Consider the following 19800-nt stretch of genomic DNA (forward strand, 5'->3'; position numbering starts at 1 on the left):
TATTGTCAGGAGAGACCAGTCTCTGGAGAAGGATATCATGTTTGGTAAGGTGGAGGGTCAGAGAAAAAGAGGAAGACCCCCAATGAGATGGATTGGCCAGGTGGCAGCATCAATGGACTCAAGCGTGGCAACAGTAGTTAGGTTGGCCCAGGATCGGGCAGTGTTTCATTCTGCTGTGCATAAGGTCGCTATGAGTCAGTACCGAATTGATGACACCTAACAACAACAAAAAAGTATGTAGGAGTGTGTGGTGCTGTAGGATAAGCACTGGACTACTGACTATAAGGTTGGTGGTTCTAGCCCTCCAGCTGTTCCGTGGGAGAAAGAGGAGGCTCTCTGCTCCCATAAAGGTTTACAGCCTTGGAAACCCTACACAGGGTTACTGAGTCAGAATTGACTCCATGTCACTTTACAACAGCAACAAATTAACACAGTACTTAAATTTATACTTAATTGGGATTAAAATATCAGGTATGTCAGCCTTGTCAGTAGCTGAATATGACACGTATGGAAAAAAAAATCCCTGAACTTGGTAAATAAAACTTTTTGGAGACTCCTCTGCTCAATATAATTCATCTCATAGAAAGGAAGGCTTCCCCCCCCCCCATTTTTTATGAGAAAACCAGTCATATTCTTGCAAATTTTATTTTAATACAAGAATTGAGCATTATAGGATTAAATATAAATCCAATCATTAGGGTTCCCCAAATTCTCAACCTCAGAGGCCATAGTTTCAGTCTTGGACAGAATATGCATGTTTAATGTTTTTGAGTTTCTTTCTTGTTTTTTTTATCAATGTGCATATAGAAATAATTATTCTACCTCACATAAATGGATACAATGAGAAACTAAAACCTACACAAAAACTCACTCTTTATAGTAATACACTTTGTTGTATGAAATTAGGCAATTTTTTATCATAAAACTTTATCAAAATTGTAAGCAGAATCTTAAATACGTGTCAATGTGTCACTTCATTTGCATTTACTAGAAACTCTGCAATCATTTGTGTTCAAATGATGATCTGTGCTTTGTATTATTCATGGTGAGCCAGGCTAACATAGATGTCAGTGGGAAATCCAGGGGACAGGAACATATGTAGCAAGGAAACCTCAGCAACTTGAGCATATCAAACACTCTGTGAAAAAGCTAATTGAGAGGTAAAAACAAATTAACTGCTATGGAGAAGGACAATCTCCCCAAGAGAGAGTGTGTGCTGCACCAGTAAGGTTCAGTGGTTACATTTAGTCTGAGTAACGGCTGGGACAGTAAGACAGCTCTGGCCCGGGGACTTTCCCCGCTGACTGCCCACCTGGCAATTCTCTGGACACCTTCATGGATGTCAGGGAAGCATAGGGAAAGCCTGTGTAGTTACAACAGGCACTGCATGCGAGCTAATGGCCATACCAATTCTGATACAGACACAGTTTTTCTCTTCGGCAGGTCTGGGAAAGGAAGATAGTTCTTCCTGCAAACAGAGATTTACACCTGGCTACCGATGCCTGTTGGGAAATAGGCTGGGGAAAATAGTCTGGCTATTTTAGCTTTCTTTCTCATAGACCACAAAATAAAGACGGCAAGATGGGAAAGGGCACTGGAAAGAAGAGTAGATGATAGGATTCTGAGTCTGCAGTTAATCAAGCTCTATCCCATCAGATACTGGAAGGCATACACAGTGTCTGTTTCTCCACCTTTGAAATGGGTGGTCCAGCATTTGCCTCTATAGGAAAATGGAGTATCTTCATCACATGTTGCCCAGCATCTCATGAATGTTCTTGAAATTACAACAATAATCCTTTGCTATTGGATCAATTCATAACAACCCAATAGGACTGCGCAGAATTGTCCCATAGGGTTTCCAAGACTGAAAGCAGAGAATACCAGAAAGATGTTTACCTGTGCTTTATTGACTATGCAAAGATTTTCAGTTGTGTAGATCATAACAAGTTATGGATAACAAGGTAGAGGATGAATATTCCAGAACACTTAATTGTGCTCATGAGGAAGCTGTACATAGACTCAAAGCAGTTGTTCCAACAGTTAATGGTTTAAAGTTAGGAAAGGCATGTGCTATAGTTGTATTATTTTACCATACTTATTCAATCTGTATGCTGAGCAAATCATTTGAGAAGCTGGATTATATGAAGAAAGACATGGCATCAGGGTTGGAGAAAGACTCATTAATAAACTGCAATATGTAGATGATACAGCCTTGCTTGTTGGAAGGGAAGAGGATTTAAAATACTCACAGATAAGATCAAAGACCACAGCCTTAAGTATGAATTGCAGCTCAACGTAAAGAAATTAAAAAATCCTCACAACTATAGCAATAAGTAACATCAATATAAACAGAGAAAAGATTGAAGTTGTCAAAGGCTTCATTTTGCTGGGATCAACTATCAACACCCATGGAGGCAGCAGTCAGGAAATCTAAGGACATATTGTATTAGACAAATGTGCTACACAAGATCTCTTTAAAGGGTTCAAGAACAAATATGTCAGTTTGAGAACTAAAGTGCACCTGACCCAAACCATAGTATTTTCAGTAGATTCATATGCATGTGAAAGGTGCACAATGAATAAGGAAGGCTGTAGAAGAATTGATGTCTTTAAATTTTGGTGTTGGAGAAGAATATTAAAAGTACCATGGACCACCAAAAGAACAAACAAATCTGTATCAGAAGAAGTACAGTGAGAATGCTTCTGAGAAGCCAGGATGGCCAGACTGTTTCTCATACTTGAGAGAGACCAGTCCCAGGAGAAGGGACTGTGTGTTTGGTAGTGTGGCGGGTCAGTGTGAAAGTGGAAGAGCCCCAGTGAGATGCATTGTCATAGTAGCAGCAGCAAGCAGCTCAGTGTAGCAATGATTGTGAGGTTGGTGCAAGACCAGGCAGTGTTTCCTTATATTGTGCATAAGGTCACTACGAATTGGTACCAATTTGACGGCATCTAACAATAACAGCAATCTTTATGGGAAGAAACATCCATATCTTTCCTCCATGTCAGAGCTGGTGGGTTTAAACTTCCCATCTTTTGTTTGACAGTCAAGTGCTTAACCACTGTGCCACCAGGGCTCCTTGATCACACCAACGACCTTGAATAGTCCAATTTTGCTACTCTTGTCACAATTCTTTTCAAATGAATTCCCAATTGGCATGCTTTGCTACTGTAATGTCTCCAAATGATAATCTTCTGAATCTTGTTTTATCCAGGTTACTAAATTCCGCCATATTTCTTTTGTTCACAGCCAGAGTGGATTTTGTAGTTCAAATCTACCAGTTCCTCATTGGGATAAAGATGAGGGTTTCTGCTCCCATAAAGATCTGCAACCTCAGAAACGCTATACGGGGTGGCTATGAGTCAGTACTGACTCGGTGGCACACAACCACCAACCACCGATGCTCAAGATTGAGGCTCCACACTTGCTCTAGTTTCTGAGACTGCTGGGTGTTGTAGGTGAGCCTACTATAAGCTCGCAATCAGTGAATATTTCCACATAAATAAGCACCTTTTACCTACAAAAAGTCTCAGAAGAAAGGTCTTGAATCTCTAAGCCTCCATTAATTTGTTATGATTTATTTTCTCATTCTAAACAAATGTTCACTTTCAGATCCATTTTAAAAGAGATCCCCTTTCAGGTTCCCCAGAATGATACCACCTCTAGGTTCCAGAAACCCGGATCTGCTCTGTTGGCAGCAAATGGAAGGCAACCCACAGAGCTTCACTGACCAATTGTGTGTGAAAACCACTAATTCCAGTGAAAGGACATCACTGGGCCCATCTTCCATTCCTTCCCTCATGCTCTCTCCCACCTACTCACACATCACACACACTCGCTCATCAATTCTCTGTCACAATGACCCACCTTCATACTAGTTTTTCCACCCACCAGCCCATACAGATTTGCTAATATCCTTTTCATATCTATTCTTTCTTTCAGGCATCTTCTTGCTCTCCCAGGGAAACACTAACATTTCTGACAGCATCTCCATGGGGATGAAGAGAAGGAGGGGTTTCAGGGAAAGAACAGGATTCGGAAGGCAGGAGTCACTGAGCCATAGCTATAGCAGATGTCCTAAAAGAAGTTGGGGGTGGTGGCAATGACAGGGGAAATGAGGTAAGAGAAGGTTTGGAAATGTAAGTAATTGCTCCAAAAACTTGTTGCCTGAGGGCTTCATAAATTATGGTGCACACCGAGTGTGGCTAGTAATGGTAAAAATAAGAAACCACACCAAACTAGATATGTGTTAGTGTGATGACAGAGAGTTACCAGAGTACAAAACAATCAGGCATAGGTCATCCGAGTTTATGTGGAAATTAATTGAGAAGAATAACACGGGTCACATAGGAACAATGTGATTGCTGGTGACAGAACTTTCTGACTGTCCTCTAATGTTGTTATGTTGTGGTTTCCATTTATTTTGTTTAAACTAGGAAGTTTCCTTGTAAGTCCTTTCTCTTGTATGTCCATTTAAACTTTGGCAATATGTTACAAAAATGGGATATAGAGATATAAGCATATAGAGAGTGCAGTTTTTTAAGAGGTCATCTTCTAAAGCTAAGATAGGGTTATGTATACAATGGTTAAGCACTTGATTACTGACTAAAATGTTAGAAACTAAAATGCCATCCAAGGGGTAATCTGCTTCCAAAAGGCCACAACCAGAAAAAGCTTAAACCCTATGGAGCACAGTTCTAACAACAACAACAACATATGTATGTTGTTGCTAGTAAGTGCCATCGGGTCAGTTCGTACTCATAGCTGCTCTGCTTTAGACAGGCTTGGCTTGATGGCAGTTGGCATTGTGTTGTTGGTGGTAGTTCCTTATTCATGGAAAGACTTTACAGTAGTTGTGAATGTAAGTACCTTAAGTCTGTCTGACTTAAGTCATTATTTCTACTCAACTCTGGTCATTCAAGCCAGTATTTCTTTCTCTAGTATTTAATTTTCCCTCTGAAAATAAACCTCAGAAAGGAAAAGCTTGCAGTATTAAATACATAAAATGCTAAATAATAATAATTAAAAAATTTATTTCTCAAAGAAGAAAATTTTCTGTTCCTACAATTTTGGGGTATGTTATTTTGCTACTATCATCTGCCACTTTTCTGATATAAAACTATAGACTTTGAACTGATCAACACCAGGAATGAAAATTTCTTCGTGGGTTGCTATTGGCCAAGTTTAAAAGTTGCTTTGAAGATCCTGCTATGATTCTCTATTCTACCTGTACAACAGTATCACACAGGACCACCTCCCTCCCCCCACCGCCAAAATAAAGAAAAGAAAAATACTGATGCATGAACCACACATGAGGATGTACGGTAAATGTTTAACATTTGGAAGAAGGAAGGATTATCATAAATTCTACTGGTATAAGTAATACCCAAATTTGTTGTCCTGGAGTTGATTCTGACTCATAGCTACCTTACAGGAACTACCCTAGAGGGATTCCAAAGCTGTGATCTTCATAGAAGCAGGCTGTCAAATCTTTCTCCCACAGAGTGGCATATACCACGAAACTTACAAATAGTAATCAAATATAATACTCTTCATTGCATATTCTACATAATCAACTGGTTTTCACAGGACTCTTTTGCTGATTTTTATAAATTCTTGTATCCATAACCAACCTATAATTGCATCTAACAAATATAGTTTCTAACATAAATGTTGATTAATATTTTAAACCATATTAAAAGAGTTAGACAAAGGTAAAAGAAGGAAAATGTGGGTCAGAACTGTACCTGCTTATTCAATGATATGAGCAATTTTTCCTTTTTTTCTGAATCAGATTGTAGCTGTTGTCTACTGAAAGGATATTACTTTCATTTGTCGTGCTATTCAAAATGTATCAGCTATAGAAATTATACATTTTAAAAATTTTATCTCCTGTTGTAAACATTTTTTCTACCAACCATTTAAATCTTGACCAGAAATGTACAAATCTTTCTTTAGAGTGGCACATAGTAAATAGTTTAGGCTTCATAAGCAACGTTATCTCTGCTGCAAATACTCAACTCTACCGCCAGACAATAACACATCAACAAAGAGTTGAGACAATGTTCCAGTAAAAGTATATTTATAAAAACAGGTAAATGTGATCTATGGATTATAGTTTATAAATCTCTTGTCTAGACAACCAGCTAAACAATGCGTCAAGTTCTGACATATAGCACTTGCCAGTTTCTGTGGTATAAATATTCTGACTATGACCAATTTTCAAGTTATCAACATGCCATCACTGAACATGACCAAAGACCTGAGGATGGAGCTTATGTGTAGGTTTCTTGGGAAATAGAGAAACTTATGTCCCTCTTTACTAATTCATCCATCTCTCTTCTATCCCAGTTTTCTTCTGTAAAAGAAATTGAATGGTCCAGAGAAGAAAACTGGGATAGAAGAGAGATGGACGAGTTGGTAAAGAATCATAAGGAGAGTTCCTGGGAGGAAGAAACGTCTCCAGTCTGATGCGGGCAATCATCTGTCCCAGAGTTGCCTATGACGAACTGGGTTTCTGGTTTGTGGGACTTTTAGTATAAAAACTAGGAAAGTCCCAGGCAAGTCAGGGTAAGTTGGTCACCTGAGTTAATGATATAGCAGTGACCCCTCTCAAATCTTTAGTGAAACACTATATTTGTGATGTGGCAAAACATTTTCTGGAAGCCAATAAAGGGAATAAAAGTTTTACCAAGGTTGGCTCTCTCTATATACAGTACCAGCTACACCTGGATTAGATCCACTTCTTATGTCAGGTGAGTCTATAGAATGAATGGACTTGATGGCACTTAACAATTTAACAATCAAGCAAATTATTCAGAAATAAGCAGTGAAGTGATAAAGAAAAACAATCATCTATATGGAAACAGACATCAAAACTGATCTTGCTTTGCCATATTACCCCTCCACTTTGCAACATATTATCTTTACTCAGTTCACTTACTTTAAAATATAGTGTAATTCTACATAGAGCATACATGAAAGTTCTGATATGTATTGATTTTTACTTGTTATTAAAATTTGAGGGACAATTTCAAGGGAATTTTTCCCTTAATGGATTTGAAACTATAAAAAAAAGAAAAAGAAAAACAATCAAACTGTAGTTTATATGATAGTTGCTGATTCAAATGAGTGTCATTTGTATCATACTCTCTCACTTGGCTTCTGTCTTAGCCAATAGCAGGCAATTTACAATGACGCAGAATAGCTCTGTAACCAGGTCAGAAACCTGAATGAGAAGCACACTGTGGGCATAACCTGAGATGCTTAATGTCTTCCTTTAGCTGACCAGTATGGATTGTGAAAAATAGATTATCATGCTAAACATGGAAGTGTATTTCCCCTAGAGTGAAGTTCTATATGGTAATGTTCTGATTCAGAATACAAACATGGGAATGCCATGAAGAGAATTAATTTTGGATAGAAAATATAATGTTATTTGAAGAACAAAACAATATGAAGAAAGAGGAATTATTCAACACAATTATTTTGAACATTGTCACATTCCTAACAGAAAACGAAGGGCTGTAGTACCAGTAGTCCCTTATTAGAAAAGAGTCAGACTTTGAGTAATTAAGATTTTACTAATGGTAGTCTCTTGAAATGCCTGGTACAAAATTTTGAAGTCATATTAACTTTACAGACTCAACATGGATACTCTATTACGAAATAAATACAAAACTAGTTGAATTCCCTGAGTGTTGAGTATCTAAACCACTTTAATCAAGTATGGGTTACTCTTTTTCTCTTCTAAATATACAATAGCAGACAGTAGTCTAGGACATTTGGTCATCTTGTCCTGACAAATAACCAATTCACCTTTATTCCCAGTATATTCTTAAGTATTGATTTTTACCAAGTAAACTCAGACATGTGTCACATTTATCCAATACAGATCCTTTTCCTTGAAAATGTAGTTTGAACATCAATCAGTCACCTGGCCTTTCACCTGCAATTCCCATTGCCACTGTCTGTCACCCAGTTCTCCAAATAATTTATTTCTCAAATTTCAGTTTTTACTGAACTACACAATGACTGCTGTAAAGGATACGTTTCTTGGAAAGGTATGTAAATGATCACATGATTGAATTCCTTCGTTAAAATGATTCTTTTCTGGGTTGAAAATTAGTTATATAAATCCGCATTTCAAAGGTCATTAGGCATTTTCTCTTAATATATAGTTCCTAGATGGTAATATTATCACTTGTAAGCCAAACTCCAGTTTGAAGACGACAACATGAAAGGAAATTCAAGCTGAGTGGCTTTGTTACAAGGACTTTCAAACAGAACAGAGTGCTTACATCTCTGGCTGAACCCAATGAGAGTCATTGAATGACACCCACCTTGAGCTGCAGGCCTCCTGGGACAAGAGTGTTTGCTGGAAGGCTTTTAATGTGTTGGTAGACATAAGAGGAGAATTGCTCCTGCTCAGCCTGTAATTGGGGACCCAGCTTAGAGAAATGACCTCTGTTGCTTTTGATAGCTGTCTGCAATTCATCAATCAGCCGGCTCACCTGAAGGGGTTAAATTTCAAGAGTTGTTAGCAAGAAGTAATTGTTGATGTCACACCTATTAAATTTTTGAGTACCTAGTTTGATAAGGAGGAAAATGACTTCAGTACAAGAATTTCAGTACAGATCTATTTTCAAATAAAGAGATTAGAAGGGATATATATTCCTTCACAAGAAATTTACACATGGAAAATTTTCAAATCAGTAATACAGAGTAGGTCCTGCTATGGCACTATAGAGTAAGCCCTAGAGTGCTAAACACAAGGTCAGCAGTTCAAACCAACCAGTCACTCCTCAGAAACCCTATACAGGGTGACTCTGAATTAGAACAGACTCAATAGCACTTAATAACAACAACAACAATATGAAATAGTTATTTGGCAATTTACAATTGCTGAATAAAAATATTCTGGGTATGACAAGAAAGCAATATTTAAGGAAACATATATATCCAACATGGAGTCCTGGTGTGGTGCTGTAGGATAAACATTAGACTACAAGGTCAGTTTGAACTGCAAAGTGGTTCAAACTCACCAGCCACTCCTTGGAAACCATATACAGGGTCACTGTGAGTTGGACAACAACAACAATATATAATAGATGGAGTCATGGTGTGGCACTGTGGGTTAATATGCTGGACTGCAAGGTTGTTTGAATCACAAGGTCAGTGGTTCAAGCTTACGAGCTGCTCCTTGGAAACCCTATACAGGGTTGCCATGAATTGGAACCAACTCAACAGCACTTAACAACAGGGCTTTAAAAATCCAAATTTATGTATCATCCACAATATTTCACTTTACTATATATATTTCGAAAAAAACTTAGAAAATTAATTTTTAAATTTTTAGAGTTTGAATCAGTATATCCAATAAAGGCAAATGAATTTGGCTTGTGGATTTTAAGAATACAGGCTGAGGACACATAAAAAATACGTTAATGTTTTAATTTATATAGTTTAAAAATGGAAAAGATCATTACCAGACTTTGACTATTGTTTTGGATAATTTTATCATCTCTCTAGTAGATTGGATTATTACACAAACATTGGTTGTTTAGTCATAATCATGACTAAAAGTAATGAATAGAGTCCTGGGATGGCACTGTAAGATAAGCACTGGACTGTTAACCTCAAGATAGGTGGTTCAAAACCACCCGTCGCTCCAGGGAAACCCTATACTGTGCGTTGGAGCCAACCACTGAGTAGGCACTTAACAATAAGTAATGAATAGTAGGAATCCACTTCACCCATGACCCTTTAAATAATCAAATTAGACCCATTCAGAATTATGAATGACTCTGAATACTCTGATTGACACTCAACAATTAGAATCCGCACAAAGAATAGAGTCTAGCAGGTACCTTGGTTATTAGGCTACTCTTCAATTCATTATCTTCTTCTATCTAAATCCACTCATTCTTCATTCAGCACTCACTTCCTGGATATGAACACTGGCACTTAATCATAGTCTGCTTTGTACTACTCTTTAATTTATTTAAGCATGTATGCCACATTCCTCCACAAACATCACAACAGCAATTAACAACCTCCCAATGAATTATTAAGGATTGCACGTATTTAAGATAAAGAAGTACATCAATAAGCTTTTTGCTAAATTGTGCTGCTGGCAGCATAGTGGTTATGAATTGGGCTGCTAACCTCAGGGTCAGCAGTTCAAAACTACCAGCCATTCCACAGGAGAAAGAGGAGGCCTTCTGCTCTCATAAAGATTTACAGCTTTGGAAACCCTTTACAGGGTCGCTATGAGTTGGAAACAACTCCACAGCACCCAACCACCACCACCACCACGCAATTGTGTTGCATAAGTCAACAAGCTGAAAATCCCAATGTCTTAAAACAAAGGACTATTTCTTGCTCATATTACACATTGTCTTCCAGTGGCTATGATGCTCCATGCATCTTCCCCAGTCTGGGATCCAAAATGAAAAAGGAGTCCATGTGTGGTGCTAGAGGATAAGCATTCAACCTATAGGCCACTTTGAACTGCAAGGTTGGCAATTCAAACTCACCAGTCTATACAGGTTTGCTATGAGTCAGAATCGACCCGACAGCACCTGACAACAACACTGGGACCTTGCTGCATTCAAGGCAAAGTGGGAAAGTAATAGTAAAACCACACAATTGCTCTTAAAGCTTCTGCTTACAATTGGCTTATGTTACTTCTATTTAAGTTTTAGTGATCCAAGCAAATCACACAGGCAATTCTGATATGGGTCTTTACGTCAGTGAAAAACGCCCATTTGCCACTCCTTGCTCTCCTTGATTTTAGCTATGCTCCTGCCTGTCTTCACTAGTTCCCCTCAACCAATAAATAACATCATGATAAATAGGGAAAAGATTGAAGTTGTCAGAGACTTCATTTGCTTGGGTCCACAATCAACACTCACAAAAGCAGCAGTCACAACATCAAATAATGCATTGCACTGGGCAAATCTGCTGCACAAGACCTCTTTTAAGTGTTCAAGAGAAAAGAAGTCAGTTTGAGTCCTAAGGTGCTCCTTACCCAAGCCATGATATTTTCAATAGCTTTATAAAGTATCTGAAAGTTGGATAATGAATAATGAAGATTGTAGAAGAATTAATGCATTTAGAGTTATGGTGTCTTAGAAGAATATTGTAAGTATCGTAGACTGCCAGAAGAACAAACAAATCTGCGTTGAATAAAGTACAGCTGGAATACTCCTTGGAAGCCAGGATGGCAAGACATCAACTCTCATACTTTGGACGTGTTATTAGGAGGGACCAGTCCTTGACGAGCGACATTATAATGGGTATAATGGAGGGTCAGTGAAAAAGAGGAAGACCCCCAAGGAGATGGATTGACACAGTGGGAGCACCAGTGAGCTCAATTGAAACAACAATTATGAGGATGGCACAGGACTGGGGAGTGTTTTCTTCTGTTGTGCAGAGGGTTGCTATGACTCGGAACCCTCTTGATGGCACTTAACAACAACCAAGTATCATGCAATGTATTTTGCTAGTCAATAATACTGTTCTCTTTCATGTACTACACCTTGTGCAAGCCACACACACATAAATAGATAAGTAAATATTGTTGTTGTTGTTAGGTGTCCTCGAGTCAGTTCCAACCCACAGCCATCCTATGTACAACAGAAGGAGACGTTGCCCGGTTCTACGCCATCGTCACTGGTGCTGTTACTCTTGAGTCCATTTTTGCTGCCACTGTGTCAATCCATCTCGTTGGGGGCCTCCGTCTTTTCCCTGTCCCCCCACATTGCCAAGCATGATGTCCTTCTCCAGGGACTGGTTCCTCTTTATAATATATCTAAAGTATGGCAGACAAAATCTGTTCTTCTTAGCTTCTAAGGAACATTCTGGTTGTACTTCCAACATAGACTTGTTTGTTCTTCTGGAAGTCCATGTTACCTTTAATATTCTTCTCCAACACCATAAGTTTATATGAAGGAGGAATTTGAAATTTCAACTTGAGAGCGTTTTTATACATGGCTGGTTTTACTGTCACAACCCATAGCCTTTTACTGATAGGAGATTTCATGTGACATCAGAAATCAACCAACCATACAATTGACGATGCTATTTGCATTCTAAAGGGCTATTGGTTAAAGTCTTAAAAGTTTCATATGGGAGGATTTCTGTGTTGCTTTAAAATTTTTCTGTACCATTTCTGCTATTTTCACTGGCCCCATGATACTCTGTTAATGCATGTGATATATAATCACACCACTTGTTCTCTGTCTTTTAAAAATAACAACTATAAAGCAAGGTGTTCTAGCAAAGACTGATTCACATCCTAAACATGGAAGGAATATATTAAGAATTTTGCCACCGACATTTTTACAACATTTCCATTCAATTTTACTTAAACTTTATGTTAGTTTACATACTCATAAGATCTTTTCCCTCAAAGTACTGCTTTGTGTTCTCGTTCTTATAATAACATGTCACTCCAAAGAAAACCCTACACATGAAATAACTCACGTATACTAAAATCTGGTAGGTAATACAATACTATTGAATTATTTTACATAACATGAATTTTTAAATCATAGCTGCTGCTAAAAGGAAAAAAAAATTCTTTAAAATTCTTCATTATGATTCTTTTTTGTTGTTGTTGTTTCCTGCAAATCCTTTTTCCCCCCTCTACAAAAGCAAAGTGAATAGGGGTAAAAGAAGACAAAACTTGACCTTTTGTGATCCCAGCATTAATGGGTCTGTTCATAATTCAATCTATGTATGTGTGGAAGCATCCATGTGGAAACATAGAGGCCTGAGAGACATAAAGCCTTTCCCTTTAAACATTATCTGACCCTATCAGTCCCATTCACAAAAGGAGGCTTACGTATGCATATGTTGAAAAAACGCACCATCTTATTGTGCAGCAGAAAGCCTACACATTTTACTCTTCATTCTCTGTGGAAATGCAGCACGGAAGTGACATTTGTACAGAATTTGAGAGAGTGACAACTACGCAGAAGGTATATATAAATAAGTATTCTGTTAAGGAAACAAGCCCTACTTGTGAAAGAATTCAATTGTACACAAGTCTATAAACATACACGTAGATTTTTGTAACATGTAGTGAAGCTTGGTCTTGTTTTTATGACACATACATTGTTGTTGTTGAGTACTGTGGAGTCGGTTCCAATTCATAGTGAGTGACCCTGCACGGGGTTTCCGAGGCTGTAAATCTTTACAGGAACAGAAAGCCTGTGTTAATTGTTTCTCCCGTGGAACATCTGGTAGTTTCAAACTGCCAACCTTGAGGTTGGCAGCCCGATTCGTAACCATTATGCTAGCAGAGCTCCTTTAACACATACCTACTATTCACCAGCTACTATTTGGAAACCCTATACTATGTCGTTATGAGTTGGAACCAAGTGGATGACACTTAACCACAACAAACAACAAAGTCAATATTCAGAATGCACAGTTCAGAATATACAACTTCAATGTATGTACACTTTAGAATAATTATAAACAGAATGGAGTCCTGGCATGACACTGTAGATTAAATGCAGGAAAACAGGGTCGGTGTGAACCATGAGGTTGGTTCAAACTCATCACCTGCTCCTAAGAAATCGTATTCTGGGTCATTATGAGTAGAAACCGACTTGATGGCAGTTAACAACACAATATTATTTTATGCTGGCTACAAATTATCTTGAGAATTTAATTGAATTCAAGGGCAGTATGTACTGTAAATCTTTACTAGAGCAGAAAGTCTCATCTTTCTCCCACTGACCATAAGGTTAGCAGCCCAACTTGTAACCACAACACTAACAGAACTCCTTTGTTGTTGTTGTTAAGTGCCGTCGAGTTGGTTCCGACCTATAGCGATCCTGTATAGGGTTTCCTAGGAACTCCTTTAGCTATCATTAATGGCCCTTGAGGCACTTCTGACTTCTAGTGAAGTATTCAGCTGTTGGCCTGAAAGCTGCATGACCCAGAGTCCACCTACATTATTCAAGAGGACTCCAGAACACTTCTCCCTGAACTATCACTTGAAATTTGGACAAAAGGCATTTGTCTCTCTGCTGGGAATACCATCTTGACATGTAACATACAAGATGGTCTTAAAATCAGCATCTTAACTTCAGACCAAAAACTTTGTAATTAACAATATAATTAAGAAAAAGGAAAAGGGGCAGAGGTATAAAAATGGTATTTTACACTTCTGAAGATCTCGTCTTTGTTTCAGGGGTACAGAGTCTTTCAGATTAAGAAGAGAACATGACTCTAAAAAGTATTGCCCAGAGACAATATTTAAACCTTAAATCAAAAATGTCTCCTGAAGTCTTAAAACTTTTAAAATCAATAAATAAAAATCTGTCTTGAGCATTAAGCTCTTGAAAGACTTTTTCTACGCATAGCAATTGACACGCAGCAACTGGAAATCTGAGATAGAGCGTTTCAGGGGCAGTGAATTTCTGTTAATTGTGGAGGAAGAACTCAGGAAAGGAATGTGGGAATGGATGGAGAGCTTGAAGACTGTAATCAGTTTCAAAAAATGATGCATATGGAAATGATTGAATTGGTGTATGTTTTGCTGTGTCTATTCTCAACAACAACAAAATCAACAATTATTTTTAAGAAAAGAAGAAGAGAACATAAGCCTGATGTGATAACCAAGACAGGAAAAGATATGGGAGACCATGAGCAAAGTGAAGGAGCTCTTGATGTGGAGAGATATCAGTAGTGCAATCCCCAGAGAATCTGAAGTGTGTTCCACTCTTGTACCTACCACTTCCACTATTCTTAAATTTTTTTTTTTTTATAGCTTCCTAGAATCTTTCCAAAAAGGGAAACATTGTAGAAGGGGGTCTCTCCTGTTTCCATCCAGAACGCCCTTTATGTGCTGTCCTTGGGCTTATTTCATCACTCTTGAAGAAAGAAAACATTAAAAATGGAGACATTTTTTAAAAATCTTCATAATTCAGTCAGCAATCGGGCTATATTGATGACAATAAGGATAATGCCAACTATGCCTTTTGAGGTGGCTAATGAGAATACGCTTCAAAGCTCTCTAATTACAGAAGCATAATTGACCAATGACGCTAGTTACTTTGTTCTGAAATCCATCCCCAGGCTGCCCCAAATGGCTGAGCACTGCAGGGGTACTAAGGCAGGTCTGTTCCTGGTAGTCACAGGAATCCTCTGACATTCAAGAATACCCCAACAATTCTGCTGAACCCTCCTTAGACTGCATGGTAGTTTATTATTGTTAGGTGCCGACTCATAGTAACCCTATGCATAAGAGAATGAAGCACTGCCCAGTCCTGCACCATCCTCACAAATGTTTATTACACTTGAGCCCATTGCTGCTGCCACTGTGCCAATCCATCTCATTGGAGGTCTTCCTCTTTTTGTCTGACCCTCCGCTTTACCAAGCATGATATCCATCTCCAGGGACTGGTCCCTTCTGATAATATGTCTGAAGTATGAGGGACAAAGCCTTGCCATACTGTATTCTAAGAAGATTCTGGCTGTACTTCTTCCAATACACGTTCGTTTTAACATTTACATTTTAACATTCTTTTCCAACACCAAAGTTCAAATGCATCAATTCTTCTATGGTCTTGCTTATTCACTGTCCAACTTTCACATGCATATGAGGTACCTGAAAATACCATGGCTTGTGTCAGACGTACCTTAGTCCTCAAACTGACATTTTGGTTCTTGAAAACTTTAAAGAGGCCTTGTGCGGTAGATTTGCCTACTGCAATACATTGTGTGATTTCTTGACTGCTGCTTCCATGAGTGTTGATAGTGGATCCAAGTAACATGAAGTCTTTGAAAACCTCAGTCTTTTCTCTTTATCCTGTTATTATTTGCTGGTACAGTTGTGAGGATTTTTTATTTCTTTACATTGAGGTGCAACACATACTGAAGTCTGTGGTCTTTGATCTTTATCAGTAGTTGAAGTCCTCTTCACTTTCAGCAAGCAAGGTTGTATTATCTGCATATCATAGTTTGTTATTGAGTCTTTCTCCAATCCTGATGCCATGTGCTTTTTCATATACTCCAGCTTTTCAGTTTATCTACTCAGTATACAGATTAAATAAGCGTAGTGAAAGAATACTGCACTAATGCACACCGCTTCTGATTATACACTGTTCAGTGTCTCCTTGTCCTTTTCAAACGGCTGCCTCTTGGTCTACGTACAAGTTCCTCATGAACACAATAAGTGTTCTGGAATACTCATTCTTTGCAATGTTATCCATAGCTTGTCATGATCCACACAGTGGAAAGTCTCTGCATAGTCAATAAAGCACAGGTAAACATCTTTCTGTTATTCTCGGCTTTCAGCTAAGATTCATCTGATGTCAGTAATGATATGCCTCATTCCATGTCTACATCTGAATCTGGTTTGAACCTCTGGGAATTCTCTATGTACTGTAGCAACCCTTTTTGAACTAATCTTGACCAAATTTTACTTGCATGTGGTATTAATGATATGATCCGATGATTTCCGCAGTATGTTGGGTCACTTTTCTTTTAGAATGGGCACAAATATGAATCTCTTCCAATCAGTTGGCCAGATAGCTGTCTTCCAAATTATTTTGCATAGATGAGTCAGTGGCTCCACTGCGGCATCAGTTTGTTGAAAGATTTCAATTGGTATTCCATGGATTCCTAAAGCCTTGTTTTTTGCCAATACCCTCAGTGTACTTTAGATTTCTTCTTTCAGTGTTATTGGCTCTTGATCATGTTATCTTTTGAAATGATTGAATATCGACAATTTCTTTTTGGTATAGTGACTGTGTATTCCTTCCATCTTCTTTTGATGCTTTCTGCATTGTTCAATATTTTGCCTATGTTGTTGTTGTTGTTAAGTGCCGTCGAGTCGGTTCCGACCCATAGCGACCCTGTACAGGGTTTCCGAGGGTGTAAATCTTTACGGGAGTAGAAAGCCTCATCTTTCTCCCACGGAGTGGCTGGTAGTTTCGAACCACTGACCTTAAGGTTCGCAGTCCAATTCGTAACCACTACGCTACCAGAGCTCCTAGACTCCTTCAATGTCACAAGCTACTTTTTTTGCAGTATCGCAAGAACTGAATTTTTCTTCAGTACCCTCAGCTTGAAAAATGTTGAGCACTTTCTTCCCTTTTGGTTTTCTAATTCCAGATCTTTGCACATTTCATTATAATATCTGACGACTTAGTCTTCTTGAGCTGTCCATTGAAATTTTCTATTTGGCTCTTGGACCTCCTCATTTCTTCCATTTGCTTTAGCATCACTATGCTGGAGAGCAATTTTCAGAGTCTGTTCTGACATCCATTTTGGTCTTTTTCTTCTTTCTTGTCTTCTTAATGACCTTTTACTTGCTTCCTCTATGATGCTCTTGATGCTATCCCACAACTCTTCTTGTCTTCAGTCATTACTGTCTAGTTCATCAAACCTGTTCTTCAGATGATCTCTAAATTCAGGTGGCACATGTTCAAGGTCACATTGACTCTCATGGACTTGTTTTCATTTTCTTCAGCTTCAGCCTGAATTTGCATATAAGCAATTGATGGTCTGTTCTGCAGTACACCCTTGCCTTGTTTTGGCTGATGATATGGAATATTTCCACCATCTCTTCTCACAGATGTAGTCAATTTTATTTCTATGTGTTCCAGCTGGTGAGGTCCATGTGTATAGTAATATCTTATGTTGTTTAAAATGAATCAGCTTGCAATTACTGAGTCCTTGGTCTTGTAAATTTCTATCACGCAATCTCTAGCATTGTTTCTATTACCAAGGTCCTATTTTCTGATTACTTAGCCTTCCTCTTTGTGTCCAACCTTCTCATTCCAATCACCGGTAATTATCAATACATCTTATCGCATATTTGATGGATGTCAGGCTGAAGAATCTGGTAGAACCTTTCTATTTCATCAGAACTGGTTTTAATGCTGCCATGCCCACCACTTGTCTGTCAGTTTGCTGTACTGTGGTGGTTTGTGTGTTTTGATGCTGGAAGTCATGCCATTTAAATACCAGCAGAAGCATCCATGGTAGACAGGTTTCAGCTGAGACTCCAGATAGGACAAACTAGAAAGAAGGAGAAGTGGACTACTTCTGAATATTTAGCCACTGTAATCTGTAGGAATAACATTGGAACACTGTCAGGTAGCACCAGAACACTGATGATTGAAATATAAATAGCATCAGAATACTGTCAGATACAGTGCTGAAAGATGAGCCCCTCAGGTTGGAAGGCACTCAGAAACGGAGGTTGAGTAAAAGCATCCTCTACTACCAAGAATCCTCTACTGCATTCAACCTCCCCTTCTTCATTCCCCTTCACTAGGGTTTACACCTGCATCTCAGTCTGACTGCAATCTCAGTTTTCCCCACCTCTTTCCCTATTTTCTCTCATAGGCGTTTCTCCTGATAAAATCTTTACAAATTAAATCTCTTCTTGGCATCTGCTTCTCAGAGAACCTGAAGTCCTGGGTATGGCATGGTAGGATACACACTGGTCTGTAAGTTCGGCGGTTCAAACACACCAGCCACGCCTCAGAAACTCTATACAGGGTTGCTGTGAGTTAGAACCGACTTGATGGCAACAAAGTGTTAATGAGTTCCTGGGTGAAGCAACAACAACAACAAAGTGTTAATGACTTCCTGGGTGAAGCAAAAAGTTAAAGTGCTGGATGGCTAACTGAAAAGTTGAATTTCTAATCCACCTGGAGGCACCTGGAATAAAGGCCTGGTGGTCTACTTCTCTAAAGACACACCATTGAAACCCTGTGGAGACAGACAGCTCTACTCTGATATGCATGGGGTCACCATGAGCCAGAAGTGATCTGACAGCAACAAGCAAGTGCTAATAGTAAATTACACGTTAGATTTCCTCTGGACCATTTCTAAAGCACTTAATGTATTTTAACATATATAATCACCTCAAAGTGGTCTGATGCATACATGATTATTATTCACAGTTTTCATGTGGAGAAATTACATGAAATAAAACATGATCTTTAAGGTAAAATTATAGACAGTAGATGAGGAACTAAATCTTAGATTTTATGATGTTTCATTTGGATTTTGAGACATGTCAAGCAAAATATTATTTTAAAAATAATAAAATAACCCATTGGCAAAAATAAATAATGTTGAATTGGTTTACCAAAAGAAAAAAAAAACAAAACACATTTCTTTTCACCATCCAGTTTCACATCTCTGTATATGAATTAAGGCTATAAATTAATGTAACTGACTTTTTCTAACAAAAATACTAGAATTTATTACATATCCAAATTTGTATAATCATTTTAAAGTAATATGTAGAATTTATTGTCACAGTCTATAAATTAGGTGAACACACAAAAACACAAACATGCATAACTACATCATCTGACCTTTGACCCATAAAAATGGGGCTTCAAAAAATTTGAGGAAACATTCTATTATCTTTTAATTCCTTTGTTTCATTAACTTTTTAAAGCCACCTTATGACACTGTAAGATAAGTACTTGAGTGCTAACTATGAGGTTGGCAGTACAAACCCACCAGCTGCTTCTCAGAAACACTATACAGGGTGGCTATGAGTCAGAACTTTCCATAGCACTTAACAACATATATATATTACTAACAACAAAGTTGGTGGTTCAAACCCACTTATTGAAAACCCTATACAGGGTCATTACGAGTTGGAATTTACTCAAAAACACTTTACAACAACAACAACTTTATATTTATGTAAAAGAAATAAGGAGTCTTATTATGCTTCAGGGTAATGCACTGGACAGCAAGGTTGGTTTGAACTGCCAGTCGCTCTTTGGAAACCCTATTGAGTCAGAACC

This window comes from Chrysochloris asiatica, unplaced genomic scaffold (genome assembly GCF_000296735.1).
Source record: "Chrysochloris asiatica unplaced genomic scaffold, ChrAsi1.0 scaffold00072, whole genome shotgun sequence".
NCBI lineage: Eukaryota > Metazoa > Chordata > Mammalia > Afrosoricida > Chrysochloridae > Chrysochloris > Chrysochloris asiatica.